The 16,741-nt window shown below is 38.7% G+C and overlaps 1 protein-coding gene and 1 long non-coding RNA gene across 5 annotated transcripts in view; one reads left to right on the forward strand and one right to left on the reverse strand.

The window, feature by feature from the left end:
- Positions 1-15,482, reverse strand: part of LOC148115540 (uncharacterized) — a 37,513-nt gene extending 22,031 nt beyond the window's left edge. Inside the window, exon 1 of the long non-coding RNA XR_015732672.1 lies at positions 15,401-15,482. This is a non-coding gene — a long non-coding RNA (uncharacterized LOC148115540). The remainder of the gene's footprint in view (positions 1-15,400) is intronic.
- A 125-nt stretch (positions 15,483-15,607) lies between these two features.
- Positions 15,608-16,741, forward strand: part of TMCC1 (transmembrane and coiled-coil domain family 1) — a 111,573-nt gene continuing 110,439 nt past the window's right edge. The window contains exon 1 of one of the 4 annotated variants that reach the window (XM_034431585.3): positions 15,608-15,894. The gene's annotated coding sequence lies outside the window, so the exon portion shown is untranslated. The remainder of the gene's footprint in view (positions 15,895-16,741) is intronic. The other 3 variants (XM_034431586.3, XM_087887887.1, XM_087887885.1) reach the window with 3 other exon arrangements.

Consider the following 16,741-nt stretch of genomic DNA (forward strand, 5'->3'; position numbering starts at 1 on the left):
TACACAAGCATGCTAAAAATATGGATATGCCCCAACCATTATAGCAAAAGTATAAAAATAGAAAATTATACCAATTCTAGCCCATTTAAAGTACTAGGATAGATGAATGGGTATAAATCTGATGTATGTGCTCTTTACTTTTAGAATGTGCATAGCAAAGATGATAATCCTTTACTATGACAGCTGACCTGTTTCTTTCTCATAGTATGATTTAGTTAGAGAAAATATATATGAAGGAACCTTCTAACACAATAGCTGTTTTTAACAGAATATTTTCTCAATCTTTAAAATATGTGTAGACAATGATCCTTATTTATTTGGATAGACATTTTATTGGCTGGCTTCACACATTATGCAAAATTATAGTTTGCTGGATCATGATTTACTGAACAAGTATCAAGTGGATGAATTCACATAGGAGAATGAACACAAAATGGCTTAGCAAATTATATGTTCTTGCAGTTAATGTGTTTTGGTACTTTGAAGGTTGCATCTTTATGGTTACTTCAAACCACAGAGTATCTTCTAATTAAACTTGAGACATTACTATACTTCCTTAACTAGAGTGACCACATAGCTCTAAATTATAGTGTTCTTCTACCTACGATAGCATAATATAAGGAATATCAACTCATGTGATTATTTTTCTTGCAATCAGGTAGCCCTCGACTTAAGACCACAACTGAGCCCAAAAGTTCTGTTGTTAAATGAAACATCTGTTAAGTGAATTTTGTCATTTCACGACAGTTCTTGCCACCGTTGTTCAGTGAAACACTGCAGTTGTTAAATTAGTAACATGGTTGCAAAATGAATCTGGCTTCCCCATTGACTTTGCTTGTCAGAAGGTTGAAAAAGGAAATCCATGACCCTGGGACACAGCAGCTGTCATAAATATGAGTCAGTTGTCAAGTGTCTGAATTTTGATCACATGACTATGGGGATGCTACAATGATCATAAGTGTGAAAAAGTCATAAATCACTTTTTTCAGTGTCGTTATAACTTTGAACGGTCACTAAATGAACTGTTCTAAATTGAGGACTAACTGTACTGTGGTATGTGAAGAATTACTCTCTCTCCCTCTCTCTCTCCCCGTGCGTATTTATGTGCAGGAATTCTGGAATAACGGGAAGTTCTCTAAAAGAATAAACAGGTTCTACATTTGTGTTGAAAGCACCTATCAACAAGGTGCTTCTGGTTTGAAAGGATTAGTTTGTGACATTACTGTTGTCCAGGGGATGCCCAAGGAGGGTCATTTCATGTCCCTATTATTTTACCACCGAAGTGGTACCTATTTATCTACTTGCATTTGCATGCTTTCAAACTGCTAGGTTGGCAGGAAATAAACGTATCCTTTTCTTGATGTGTAGTGTCAGGATGGAATGGGAGTTGAGGGCCTGGAAGTGGGAGAAACCTGTCTAGGTTCTGTTGGAGAACAGGCTGAAATTCTCCGCCACCACCAAGAAGCATCACACAATGAGAGGAAAGAGGAGATGTACCCATGTAGTCGGGAGAAATTGGTGGTATATGGTTGAATCTGACAAGGCAAGAACCAGCACTGCTCAGTCCAGACTTAAAGTAGCAGAGCAAATTTGTCCAAAGTCCTGTTTAGAGTTTCAAATATTGTGGCGTGATGCACAATATACAGAAATAGGATTATCTGCATATACTTTGATTGGGAATTTTAGGATTCTGATATTTAGAAAGCTCTCATGTCTACAATATCACTTTGATTTAGAAGTTCTTTCCCTGAGAAAGAACACAATCTTGAAATATGTAGGATGTGTAGAACGTTATCTAATTAAATCATACTGATGGAATTATTTGCATCAGCAGAACAGAGAAGGGAGTTGTTTGCAACTCCTTTCCTTAAAGATTAGGGGGGCCACTCAGATATGGTGATGTTATATGAAGGAAGATTGTCACACTGCCTGCAAGCAGACAATTGCTCGTGCTGTGTTGGATTTCATTCCAGTTCTTCAGTAAGTAATTGACTTTTTGGGGAGGGGGGGGGGTTTAAAAACAGAATAATGTCTGAAAATAGATTGCTTTGTTGAACCACCCAATGGTAAGACAGATTCATTTACTGAATGGCCTCTGTCCATAAGCCTAATCAAGTGCATTATTCACCAGTTTATTCTGGAGCTTCACCAAAGACCAAGCAATCATGTTTAACCTGATCCTGCTTGTATTTATCAGCATGGAAGAACCATTAGCTTCTCGGAATTTGTCCAAATGCACAAATAATTGCAAAACTACAGCAAAAATGTTGGAACCTTTATTCTGAAAGCAATGTACTTGCTCACAACCTTTTAAAAATGTGATTAGATGGCAAAAACTGTAGTCACAAATGTATGCCCACTTGGGATAAATTTGATAGCATTCAAGAGAAAAGGTTATGCAAAGAATTGGGCTACGAACCATTTGTACAAGAGGAAGACATTAGCATATTTGGATAAGACTGTTTCAATTGAAATATCATATTGAAAATATTAACCAATTCAAAATTTAGGAATAGCCGGTAATAACAACTTTAATCCTCCAGCTTTTTTTCTGTTTTCTATGCAGAATCTTTCTAGCATTCAGTAATCTAAAACACCTCATTTTACCTTTGCACAATACAGCTAGTCCTGTTAGACTTACAGCAGTTCATTTAGTGACCGTTCAAACTTACAACTGCACTGAAAAAAGCGACTTACGACTATCTGTCACACGACTATTGCAGCATCCCCATGATTATGTGATCAAAATTCAAGATGCTTGGCATTTGACTCACATGTATGACAGTTGCAGTGTCCTGGGGTCATGTGATCACCTTTTGTGACCTGACAAGCAAAGTCAATGGGGAAAACAGATTCATTTAACAACTGTGTTAGTAGCTTAACAACTGATGTGATTCACTTAACAACTGTAAGTGAAATGGGGAAAAACTCACTTAACAAATGTTTCACTTAGCAACAGAAATTTTTGGCTCCATTATGGTCGTAAGTTGAGGACTCCCTGTACCTTCAGAAACACAAAAGTGAAATTTTCGCCAAAAAGTTATACAGGCAATGAAGAGTTGAAAATAATGACTTTTGCCCAGTGGTGGGATTCAAAACTTTTTACTATCGGTTCTGTGGGTGTGGCTCGGTGGGCATGGCTTGGCTTGGCTTGGGGGGGCGTGGCAGGGGAAGGATACTGCAAAATCCCCATTTCCTCCCAATCAGCTGGGACTTGGGAGGCAGAGAATAGATGGGGGCGGGGCCAGTCAGAGGTGGTATTTACCGGTTCTCTGAACTACTCAAAATTTCCGCTACCAGTTCTCCAGAACTGGTCAGAACCTGCTGAAACCCACCTCTGATTTTGCCCTCCTCTCCTTTTATGGAAAAGAAACTAGAGTGGCTTCCAATGGCATAGTTTCCTAACTATATAGTTCTCCAAGTAACTACTGTATCTGAATATAGCTAAAACTATCAAATTTGGGGTAATGAGAACCCATGAATTATTCCTAACTGGCTTCAATAGATTATGTAATAAAACTGCAGTTGAGTCATCATCTTTTGGTGTAGAAATGAAGCTAGTTGGGAAGGTTTAAATCCACATCCCAACTGTTACTATGTGATAGTTTCTATAGCAATTAACAAGCAAGGAGCCAGTTTTGCATGATGTAAACTTACCTTCTCAGCAACCACACTTTTTCTTTGAGATTAAGATAATGGTTTTCACCTACATAATTGGTTATCACCTACATAATTTTTATTTCTACACTGCAACCCAATAAACATGAGACTGAAACATGAGACAGCTTTTATTCTATCCATGGGAGAAATCCCAAACAGAATTATAATCGAACATTCTTGGTGATAGGAAAGGAGAATTGGCATTTGCTTATTTCCCTCTCTCATTGATTTTCCCAAGTTGCTTTCTTTCCTTTTGTGGATTAGGGTATATCCCCAAATTTGGAGAATCATAGTGGACTGTAGGGGAGAATAAATTATTAGATTTCCTTTTTATTGGATTTTTCTTTTCACATCTTTCTTCTGCCAGCAAATTACTGGAAGCTATTTATGAACAAGAAAAAAATGGGCCTTGGATTCAGCTCTAGAGCCCTTCCAGTTCTATTCTGATTGATTGAATGTAGACAAGAAAATTACCTTGAATCCATTCCACTAGATATTAGAGAGTACTTTAAAGCAGCTGTGACAGCTTCCCAATCTAAGAAATCAAAGTCCAATAAATATTGTAGATCAGGATATAGTAAATATTTTCTAGTAGCAGCTAAAATGTAGAACTACAACTTTGTAGCTGAGCAAACATTTGTATGCAAAACGTCCCAGGCTAAAAACATCCAAGTTCATTTAATGCTGCTAGAGAGCAAACTTTACATCAGTCAGTCCAATCTTTTCCAATTATGTTTCCTCCAGATTATCAGGACAATAATTTCCAGCATTCTAGGCCAGTTGTGAATTCTAGGGGTTGTGGTTAAAAGAGATCTGAAGGATTTGGGAAGGCTGAATTAGGAAACACTCGTTTAGTCGTGCAAATAATCTGTAAGGCAGCCTTTTCTGTTTAAACATTACTTTGAGATAGCAGAATTGGGAATAGCTTTCACACCAAACTGTTAAATCACCATAATCATAAATATATTTGTCAAGCATATATAAGATAACAGATAAAAGTATAAACATAATTTGAATACATGAAAAGAGTAAGTAAAAAGGAATATTAGGACAGGGACGGTAGGCACGCTTGTGCTCTTACAGACCTCTTTGGAATGGGTGAGGTCAACAGTAGACAGTTAAAGTTTTGGGGATTTGGGGAAGGAAATACAGAGTCAGGTAGTGCATTCCGGGCATTGACCACTCTGTTACTGAAGTCATATTTTCTGCAATCGAGTTTGGAACAGTTTACCTTGAATTTGTATCTATTATTTGCTTGTGTATTGTTGTGGTTGAAGCTGAAGTAGTCATTGACAGGAAGGACATTGTGGCAGATAATTTTATGTACTATGCTTAGTACATAAATTTATTTATATTTAATAATATATAATAATTATAATTATTTAGTACTTAAACGGCTGTGTTCATATGACACACATACCCACAGCAAATAAACAGTAGTTTAGCTCAACTGCATAGCTCCATAGTACCCTTTGAACAATAATGTATTCACACTGGCTAAATAGATACACTAGATATACTATATTGAGCCATAATACAGGCTAGTACAATAGTACAGGCTAGGTTTGCACACTGTGTTGTGTCTCAGAAGTCTAGTTTGTATGAAGTGAAGAGAATGATCAACTGATCCCCACCCCTCTGAGTCAGTCAATTCTGTGCCAGTCACACAAGATCAGAGACAACAGGATTGTCACCTGTTGATGTTTTTCAGTAGCCCTCTTAGTACCATAAAAGAAGCAGGAAAGCTGTTGCTACTTTGACCATTCCCTCCTTTTAAATTTTTTTCCCCTGCCTTGGAAGGAAGTAAAATGGAGCGATGCATTTACTTCAGTCCTATGGCCGACATGCCATCTCTTTGTTGCTGGCTAGTTACATTTCCTCAACTCTGCATGAACTCTGGAGGTGGGAAGATAGAGAGTAAACCAGACTTTAAACTGAGAATGAGGATTATGTATCAGTTCAGAAGCCACAATGGAGCACACATCAAGATCAGAGGGGATTCTGAGGAAAAGAAGCTGAGAAATAGAGGCTCTAATTAGCAGTTAGAGGAGCTATAATGGATGGGATAGTTTTAATGGCTGTTGAAGATGGACTGTGGTTCTATTCAAAGTAAAGTTAGCTAGCAAATCTCAGATGGACAAGCAGTTCCTATTAATTAGGATTTATGGAATGCAGAATAAGACTGGAATAAGATTTATTGAAGCATTCAAGGACATCCCTGAGGAAGAAGAGAGCTGGTGTGGAACAGCATCCTCAGACATGTGACTAGAAGCAAGAGAGGGAATCTCTCTGTTATTTGTTTTCGGGAAAAAAATCTGAGAAAGTTAACCCTCAGAGAACCAACTTTCCTTCATTCCAGATCTCTTTGGAGCTCAATCTACTCTCCTCTTGATTAACTGGGTTGACAGTATCATCAATTAGCCTAATCAGCCTAGTCTGTTTCATCAATTTCTTGTTCACTTTACATGCTAATCTGCTTTCCATGACCCAATTAAACAAGTTTAGTGAACAAGTTCAGCATATTATGGACACAGCCAATAAAAATAACTCTTGTCTATCGGGAGGCTGAATTACCACAAGAGTAAAATGTTACTTTATCTCTATATAAGACTCTTCTCTTCTCATTTTCATTTACTTGAAAAACCAATTGCATGAAATGTTTGATTTAAAGAGTTGCTGCAAGATAGTTTCTTGTCTTTAAATCTGAAGTGCTGTTACAACCTTCCTGCACAATAAGGCAGTACTTATTTCAAAAATGTGGTGCCAGAAGTATTTTGAACCCTTTGTGAATATAGCTCCTTTCTGGTATTCTTCAAAGCATCTTCACTTTTTCAGGCTTTTACCTAAATCTGAAAAAAAGTATCTCTGCTTTAAGAATTCCTTTGTTCGTGATAAGCTACATCTCTTATCTAAAAGCCCTTCATTGATATTTATTCTAAAAGCAGAAGCTATTCACCTTTTGCTTCAATGCCAGTTCTGAGGCTGGTTGCTGTACAGTATTTGTTGCCATTAGATTCTTCTTTATATTTAAGCTTGGTCCCATTTTTTTCATTGTGCTCTTTCACTTTCATTATAAGAACTTCCAGATCATTTGTTGGTATTTCTTCCAATTTTGAAACCACGTTCATTTAGATTTAATACAGCTTTCTTCAGTGCAGGTAGTCCTTGACTTACAATTGATTAACAACTGTTTGAAATTACGATGAACTTTGAAAAAGCTACTTACGACCCATCCTCAACGTTATGGCTGCTGCTCCCACCCATTCCTGTGGTCATTGCGTTTCAGGCACTTGGCAACTGGCTTACATTTATAACCACTTGCAGTATCCTGCAATCTTGTGACCACAAGTTGGGTTATTTTTTTGGCCAGTTTAAAAAAAAAAACAATTCAGAAGAATCAATTCACTTAATAACCATGTGATTTGCTTAACAACTTTGTTGACTCACTTTAATAGCATTGGAAAAATGGTCATTGAATTCGATCACATGGTGCCTCAACGTAGAATCGCAATGACTTACGAATAAAACTCCCGGCTCTACTGGTTGTCTCAGGTTAGCAACAGAATAGTACTTAGACTTATATACCACTTCATAGTGCTTTACAGCCCCCTCTAAGCCGTTTACAGAGTCAGCATATTGCCCCCAACAATCTGGCCCCTCATTTTACCGATCTCAGAAAGATGGAAGGCTGAGTCAACCTTGAGGCAGTGAGAATCAAACTGCTGGCAGTTGGCAGAATTAGCCTGCAATACTGCATTCTAACCACTGCACCACCACAGTTACTTATCACATAAGAATGGAGTTACCTTCTTTAATTCAAATTTAAATTTATAGATGTTCAAATTTAAAGAAGTTGATCAAGTTAAACAGCAACAGACTGATACAAGTACTAGATATCAAACAGCAACTATAATAATTTTTTATCAAACTCACAAATTACATTAAGCCATAACATTTGGTTAATTTTTATTTAAGCTGTGGTATGTAAGCCTAACATTAATTTATAAACCATAATTCATGGCTTAATGCACAGTTTTCACCCAGATAATTATGGTTTAATGTGATATGTGGTATGTATTTAATCCAGCCAGTACCTGGATTATTTACCATATCTAGCAGGATTGTTTTCATGGTTTTATAAGGAAAAGTAAGCGATAGAAGCCAAGGTTTCTGAAAGATAGTTACTTCAAATATTTCTATATGGTGTTTAAAAAAATTGAATACAGGTAGTCCTCTACTTACAAAGTTCATTTACTGACCATTCAAAGTTACAATGACACTGAAAAATGTGACTTATGACCATTTTTCACACTTACAACCTTTGCGGTATCTCCATAGTCACATGATCAAAATTCAGATGCTTGGCATCTGACTCATATTTATGACAGTTGCAGTGTCCCGAGATCATGTGATCACTTCTTGTGTCCCTCTGACGAGCAAAGTCAATGGGGAAGCCAGATTCACTTAACAACCATGTTGCTAATGTAACAACTGCAATGATTCAGATAACAACTGTGGCAAGGAAGGTCGTAAAATGGGGCAAATTCACTTAACAAATGTTTCACTTAACAACAGAAATGTTGGGCTCAATTGTGGTTGTACGTTGAGGGCTACCTGTCCATTACATATGGAATCACAATCTTTTTACTTTCCAAATGAAACAGAATCAGTTCCTCCCACTAGTAATAAACCAACAGCATCAGACAACTAGATCAAAGACATTATTCTGCCATATCAAAAATTCTTCTCAAAGGAGTGCCACTTTCTAAAAATAAACAAGACCAGTCATAGTGAATAAAAATCACAGACTCAGCAGACGACTGGCGCTATACCTTTGCTCAGTTTTTAAAAAAGCTTCTTCCAAATCAATGCAACTGCTGATGTTTCTCTATTTTCAATATGTACTGAAGGGAAACAATAATAAGGATATAATAAATAATACTAGAATATGATATACTGGTATACTAGATTCTGTAACCATTAAGTTCCTGTAATACACATATTACGCCTTTATATTTGTATCTCCTGTAACAAACATATTCTGTTATTAGGCCTGTAATGTATCTGGTATTTGTCAAACATATGTCCCTGCCATTTGACCTGAACCCATATCAATCTTCTCCCTGTTTTTTTCTTGTGCCATCTAAGAGCATGGTACGTATCTCCAAGGCATAATTTACACCTCAGTCTTAATTCATGTTGATCTGGATAGACTCCTACTTTCCAGGGCCAGGGGGCCTAAGTGGCCAATTGAGTAAACAAAGAAATGCTCAAGATGACTAATTGGGAAGTTTCTATTCCCCCTTGCAGGGCAACAAGGAATGCACGGGCCTGGATTGGGAGGCCAGAGTTGGGTACTAGCTGACGTCTCTGAGGGTATAAAAGGACGCCATACCTTCCCCAAGGTGTGGCTATCTCCTCACATGCATTGTATCTGTATGTTCTGGATATAGTTCCACCCAGTATTTTGTTTTTGGCCATAAATAAAATCTGGTTTTTTTGCAAGCCTCGTCTTGAGTCTCTCTCTCTTTGGCATTCTGGTGACTCAAGTGTATTTTGGGACCTTACAGTACTTAAGCAAAACCAACTAACCTATCGAAGAAGCAACTGAAGCTATTAGAACTAAGAGCATAACTAGAATCCTCTTTTGGATATAGAACAAAAACTGAAACTATTTGTAAACAACTGGGTTTACTGGAAGTAAGTAATAGTGGCAAAAGATAAATTTTTGAAACAAATGTTTTTAAAAAGATAATAAATCAGATCAATTGTTGGCTTATCAGCTAAGAACAAGAGAAACAATTATCACTTCTATTTGGAATAGCAACAGATGTGTTTCAAGAATGGAGGAGCTAACAATTTAAATATTATTTTAGATTATTTAATAAATATTAAATATAAAACAGTCTGAAGAATATTTGGGGAAAAATACCACTTATAAAAGTTACCAAAAAAAACAAAAACAAAATGGAGTTTCCAATAAATCAATTACTAAAGAGAAGCAGCAACCCAAAAATTGAAATTGAATAAATCTCCAAAACCAGAAAAAGCCTTTGAAATATACAAGGTTTTTTACAGAAATTTTTGTTAAAGAAGTTAATTCAGGTAATGAGTAAGATTAATTAATATTAATCCGTTTCACTCTTCAAGAAAGCTTTAATTTCTTTGATATATGAAGGAGGGAGTGGCCTGACCTACTTAGAATTGTAGAGAACTATTCTACTAATTATTATAAATTATAAAGTTCCCATAACAATTCTTGCTCATGAACTAAATGGACTTTTATCTGAATTGATACATCCTGATCAGACTGAATCTGAAAAACATGCCAGAGAAATTTCAGGAAATTTTGGGGAGACTTATATTTTTTGGGGGGCAAAGTATGATTCAGAATGCAAAAAAGGTAAAAGATTATACAGTATAATTAAATGGATACAGAATCTAAACAAAACAATTAAAATACAATGGGAATATCAATGAAAGAAAAATGACACATTTAGTATTAATATTACACTCGGAGAAAATTGCGGTTGGTTGTGCTGCTGACAATGTATTATTCAAGCACTATGTCAAGCACCGGGGAAATCATATGATTCGGGCAGTTTAAATGAGTATAAAGATTTATTGCAAGCTTAAGCTCTCTACAAGAATCTGACCAACTGGTGGTCAAGGGAAATGAGTGGGAGATAAGAGAGGCATTCAAGGTGGGTTGGACCGATATACAGATTTATATCAAGGTCATTTTTTCTTGCTAATTTTACAGTGCTTCTAAACTTGATTTATAATTTGCTGTTTCTATATATCCATTTAATAATAATAAAATTTAAGAAATAAGCATTTAATAAATAAAAATTATTAAAATAAAAACAGCTTTGGTAATGAGCACATTAGACACCACTGAAGTTTCAGAAGTACTGTAACTATCTGTATCAAGTTGGTTGCCAAAAGAAATAGAGAGGCAGAAGTTACCAGGAAAACAATGCAACATGGAGCAGAACCCTAAACTTGAAGCTAGTATCAATCTTGTATTGCTTGTAATGCAGCATTAGCATCCTGCACCCTTTCAAAAAGGCAGCAAGCTGGTCTGAGTCCTTTTTGAGGAGAAGGAAATAAAAGTTGCTTAGCAACCCTTTTTCTCCTTTAGCTTCTGTTCAGAAACCTGCTATCCTACATGCGCAAAAGCCTGGGAGTAGGAATCTGATATAACAAAATTGTAAAGCTATGAGATCAATATTGAAAGCTTCTTCAAAATCAAGTGTGATGTCAATGTGTACTTTTTAACTAATGTACTTGCTTGAATGTTATCTTCTGAAAATGCCACTAAGCTATACCAACTTGGCTGTAAACTAGTATGATATACGGGTAGTCCTTGACTTACAACAGTTCATTTAGTGACTATTCAAAGTTACAACGGTGCTGAAAAAGGTGACTTATGACCATTTTTCACAGTTATGATCTTTGCAGCAACCCTACGATCATGTAATCAAAATTCAGATGTTTAGCAACTAGTTCCTATTTATGACTGTGTCCCAAGGTCATAGCAATAGTGCTTAGACTTATATACCGCTTCACAGTGCTTTACAGCCCTCTCTAAACGGTTTACAGAGTCAGCATATTTCCCTGAACAATCTGGGTCCTCATTTTACGCACCTCGGAAGGATGGAAGGCTGAGTCAACCTTGAGCCTGGTGAGATTTGAACTGCCAAATTGCAGTCAGCTGGCAGTCAGCAGTAGTTTGCAGTACTGCACTCTAATCACTGTGTCACCCATGATCCCCTTTTGCAACCTTCTGACAAGGAAAGTTGATGGGGAAACCAGATTCACTTAATAACCAGGTTACTAATGTGAGATATAAGACCCAAATATTTTAATCTTCACAATTCATAAACAAGTCTGGTTCATAAAATCAAAGGTTTGTTGGAGATAAAATGAAGAAAAATAAAAAGCGGTTGCAAGCACGGCCTCTTAGATCCTTCCCAAATGGATTGAGTTCAAAGAGCGCAAAAAGCAGTTTTCAAGCTACATATTTTATACTCCTACACAATGCACGCCAGGCCTAAGAATCCCTCCCAACTCCCCTTTATTTTCCTAAGTCATTCTTCAAGTTGTTTTACACCTTAAAGGGTCGTCTTGACATTTCCTGCCTAACAACAACTATCTTATCATGTTTACTTTTAACTTCACCTTGGGCGGATGTTCCTTTTTACTTACCCAAGGTGTAGATTCCTGTCTCCAAGGGAGCTTTTAGCAAGTCTTAACACATTGTCTCTACTAATTACAATTTATTTATTTTATTTATTTATTAATTTAATTTGTATACCACCCTTCTCCCAGAAGGGACTCAGGGCGGTGAACAGCCAAAATTAAAAAACATACAAATACAAAAGTTAAGATAATTAAAAAGAATTAAATCACTAGCTTCCCAATTTAAAACCCCCAAATCCATAAAATTTAAAATCCCAATTTAAAAACCATTTAGGCTAGGCCGGCTTGATGGAATAAAAACGTCTTCAGGGCTTTACGGAAGGTCCGGAGGTCCGGGATCAATCGTATTCCAGGAGGCAGCTCATTCCACAGGGCGGGTGCCCCCACAGAGAAGGCTCTCCCCTTGGGGGCCGCCAGCCGACATTGCCTGACCGACGGCACCCTGAGGAGGCCCTCTCTGTGAGAGCGTATTGGCCGGTGGGAGGTTATCGGTAGCAGCAGGTGATCTCGCAAATACCCTGGCCCTAAGCCATGGAGCGCTTTAAAGATGAGAACCAACACCTTAAAGCGCACCCGGAAGACCACCGGGAGCCAATGCAGCTTGCGCAGGAGAGGTGTTACGTGGTCAGTTTGTGACAGTGAGAACATCTTAGCTTTTTAATACATTTTACACTTTTATAAAAGAGTAACTTATTATTCATTTCCTTCACTAACTTATCAACTGCACTGATTAACTTAACAACTGAGGCAAGAAAGACTGTAAAATGGGGCAAAACTCACTTAACAAATGTCTCACTTAACAACCAAAATTTTGGCCTGAATTGTGGTCATATGTCAAGAACTACCTGTACCTTGGTGATGGACAGTGCTGTGACATACCGTATTTTTCGGAGTATAAGACGCACCAGAGTATAAGACACACCTATCTTTTTTGGTGAGGAAAAGAAGAAAAAGAAATCTCCCTCTGCCTCTGAGCAATTTTGCCTCGTTACAGCAAACAGCCTGCTTTACTTTCATTTTCAGCATAGCTTGATTAGCACAAGGAAAAAAAAATCTGCTCCTGCAATTTACCTCTTTGCAGCAAGCAGCAGAGCCCTGTGCAAAACAGCTGAGAGCAAATCAGCTGAGAGTCGGGAGGCCGATCCAATCAACTTGTGCTAATTAGGATGTGCTGAAGCTGAAAGGAGCTGTTTTTTCTTGCTGTTTGCTTGCAAGGAGGTCACTGCTGCGAGGCAGAGGCTAAAGGGTGGTGGGCCAGTGGGTGGGTGGGGCTACATTCAGTGTATAAGACGCACCTAAATTTTCACCCTCTTTTAGAGGGGAAAAGGGTGCGTCTTATACTCTGAAAAATTTCAAGCCTAGCAACAACTTTAAGCTGTTTGGCAGCTTGGTTGCAATCGTTTCATCACCATTCGAGGAGACATCGTCAGTGTGTTTTGAGTTGAGTTTGACCAACCCAAGTTACTAATATTCAAACACATCTCAACTAACAACCTCTTCATGTTCACCACTGAATCTTCATCTAAATCCAACATATTTAGCTATAAACACTCCAGTAGTTTCTCTAACTCTCAGTCTATCCAGATTCTGTCCCAAATTACATTTACCACTTCTTGAAATTCTACTAGTAATGTTTACATGCCAGTTTTGGCGATAGTAGTTAATGTCACCATGCAAGAAGTCATCTGGAATGAAGTAAAATGGCCAGCTATCTAAACTAATCAATTTACTATAGGCAAAGACATATTCTGCTATTTACATACTACATGAACTTCTAGTGGTTTATAACAATAAAACAATATTAAAAGATTACAAATCTATGAAAATACATAAATATTCCTTGTCCTTAATATGCTCTCTGGAAAATCTCTATTTTTATTCAGCTATGCAAGGCCATTAGGGTGGGCACTGTTTTGACTTTAGGGGAAGAGGTTCTTCCATAAGACGGGGCTGCAACAGGAAAAAAAAATCAGACCCATTGCAATGGGCAATTAACAGATCTAATATAAATGAATGAGAAACTTGCTTGCTCTAACAACTTTCTAATTTACAAAAATGTTTACTGGGCAAGCCTTTTTTTTGTTTAGGACAGGGGTGTCAAATGCAAGGCCCTGCCTAGATCTGGTCCGCAGGGCTTGATAACCCTGGTTTAAACGCCCACTTCTTGCCCACAGATTTGGATCAAGTTGCCATTTGTACTCTGATGTAATTTACATATATTTCTCCTTTTCTACAAGCTCGTTCAGACATTAGCAGATATATATCCTTCCCACCACCCATCTCCTCCCACTTACGACTGTATGACTGTAACCTTGTTGCTGGTATCCTTAAGATTTATATTGATATTGTTTCCTGTTTATTTGTTCCCTATGACTATCATTAAGTGTTGTATCTTATGATTCTTGATGAACGTATCTTTTATTTTATGTACACTGAGAGCACATGTACCAAAGACAAATTCCTTGTGTGTCCAATCACACTTGGCCAATATTCTATTCTATTCTATTCTATTCTATTCTATTCTATTCTATTCTATTCTCTATCTACTCTATTCTATTCTCTATCTCTATTCTGTATCTACTCTACTCTACTCTATTCTATTCTCACTCTATTCTATTCTATTCTCACTCTACTCTATTCTATGCTCTATCTACTCTACTCTACTATTCTATTCTCTATCTACTCTACTCTATTCTACTCTATTCTATGCTCTATCTACTCTACTCTATTCTATTCTCACTCTATTCTATTCTCTCCCTACTCTACTCTATTCTATTCTCTATCTACTCTACTCTATTCTATTCTCACTCTATTCTATTCTACTCTATTCTATTCTCACTCTATTCTATTCTACTCTATTCTCACTCTATTCTATTCTATTCTCTCCCTACTCTACTCTATTCTATTCTACTCTACTCTATTCTATTCTCTCTCTATTCTATTCTACTCTATTCTCACTCTATTCTATTCTATTCTCTCCCTACTCTACTCTATTCTATTCTCTCTCTATTCTATTCTACTCTATTCTCACTCTATTCTATTCTATTCTCTCCCTACTCTACTCTATTCTATTCTACTCTACTCTATTCTATTCTCTCTCTATTCTATTCTACTCTATTCTCACTCTACTCTATTCTCTATCTACTCTACTCTCTTCTATTCTCACTCTATTCTATTCTATTCTCACTCTATTCTATTCTACTCTATTCTTACTCTACTCTACTCTACTCTATTCTTGTATTCCGGACTTAATATTACATTTCTTCCATTCCCCTCCTCTCCAAAAATTCTCGCTCTCATTCACTTAAAGGAAAGTGAGGAAATGAGATTTCGAATTAACGCTAAAAACATTATAAAGCTAAGCGGCAGTGACTACGGAAAAGTAGTCTAGCCCCAGATAAGAAAATAACTCCGACGGAAGACAAAATTCTTCTCTCTCTCTCTGAAGCCTCCGAGGGCCACGTGAGTCAAAGCATCCAGCCAAGTGTACGCCGCTCCCTTAGCAACCGCATCCAAGAGGAAGCCCCGCCCTCACCATAGAGTTCAGAATCCTCCGCAGGAAGTCGACGAGGGAAGTCCCTGCTGTTTTCCCCTCCCGCAGTCCTGCGACCTTTCTCTCTCTCTCTCTCTCTCTCTCTCTCTCCCCTTTCCTATTCGCCTCCGTTTTCTCTCCTCCAATCGCCAGTCGAGATGGGTGGATCCAATCGCTCACGCTCTCCCGGCTGCGCCCCACCACCACCCTCGCTACGCGCAAAAGTGACGTCAGGCGGGGCTTAATGTGTATGTGCGGCTGGCGACCTCTTGCGCAAGTACGCGACGTTCCTGCCTTTGCCGTGAGGAGGCAGTGGCTGGCGGGAAGGAGGAAGAAGAAGAGGAGGAGGAGGAGGAGGAGGAGGAGGAGAAAAAAAAAGTGTTGGTGGTGGCGGCGCTTGGAGCCGCGGGATGGAGGATCAGCCGCCGCCGCCGCCGTCGCCGTCGCCGCCCCTACAGGAGCTGCTGGGGCGTTGCCTCCCCCGACTCCCGCAGCCGGTAAGTGGGCGCAAGCAGCGCTTCTCAGCCGTTCTCTTTGCGACGCCGGTGCCCCGGTAGCCACCCTGGCCGACCGGCCACTTGCTCCGTTCCCCCCCCCACCCCATCCCGTTTCCCTTGCTTGGCCTGTTGGATCTACCTGCTCTGCCCCCACCTCCCCTTTTTTTTATCCCCCCCGCCCCCAAATTCCCGGTTTTGGGATCCGGGAGCCTCTTTCTCGGCTTTTCCGCGGACGCGCTTTGTCCCGCTCGCCAAGCAGCTCCGTGGAAGGAAGGAGGGAGAAATAAATCGCGGGGAAGATTTGGACTTGGGTGGGTTTTGCGGGCTGCCTTTAGCTTCGGAACCCCGCACCGGCGTGGGGTTTTGTTTTTTTTTTTTTGCTGGGTGGGTGGAGGCGTTTCAAAAGGGATCGGGGAATGAAAATGGACGGGTCCTTCTCCCGGCTTCGCATTTGTTCGGTTCCCGGCGTGAAAAGCAAATGTGGCAAATGTCAACAAACGGGGCGAGAGACCCAAAACTCAAAGCTTTTTTTTTTTGCTAGCAAAGGGTCCGTTTTAGAAATCGTCTCTGGACGATTTTCCTTGTGCCTTGTGATTTTCGGATGCCGGTTTAATTATTTTTTTTTGCCGCGTTTGTTTTTGCCAGGAGGACTCGATTCGTCTTCCGATTTGAGTGAGTTAGCTTTGTTTGGGGGCGTATTTGTGGTTACGTGCAGCATCCTTAATTTGGTAACCGCTTATACCCGACTTCATTTAGGTACGCGGGATGAGCTGGTCTTTAATTTTTTTTCTCTGTGTAACCAAATAAAATTTCTTTTTAATAAAATTAACTTCTGGATAAAAGAACC

The sequence above is a fragment of the Pantherophis guttatus genome, chromosome 2, assembly GCF_059756535.1.
Source record: "Pantherophis guttatus breed Tessera chromosome 2, ASM5975653v1, whole genome shotgun sequence".
NCBI lineage: Eukaryota > Metazoa > Chordata > Lepidosauria > Squamata > Colubridae > Pantherophis > Pantherophis guttatus.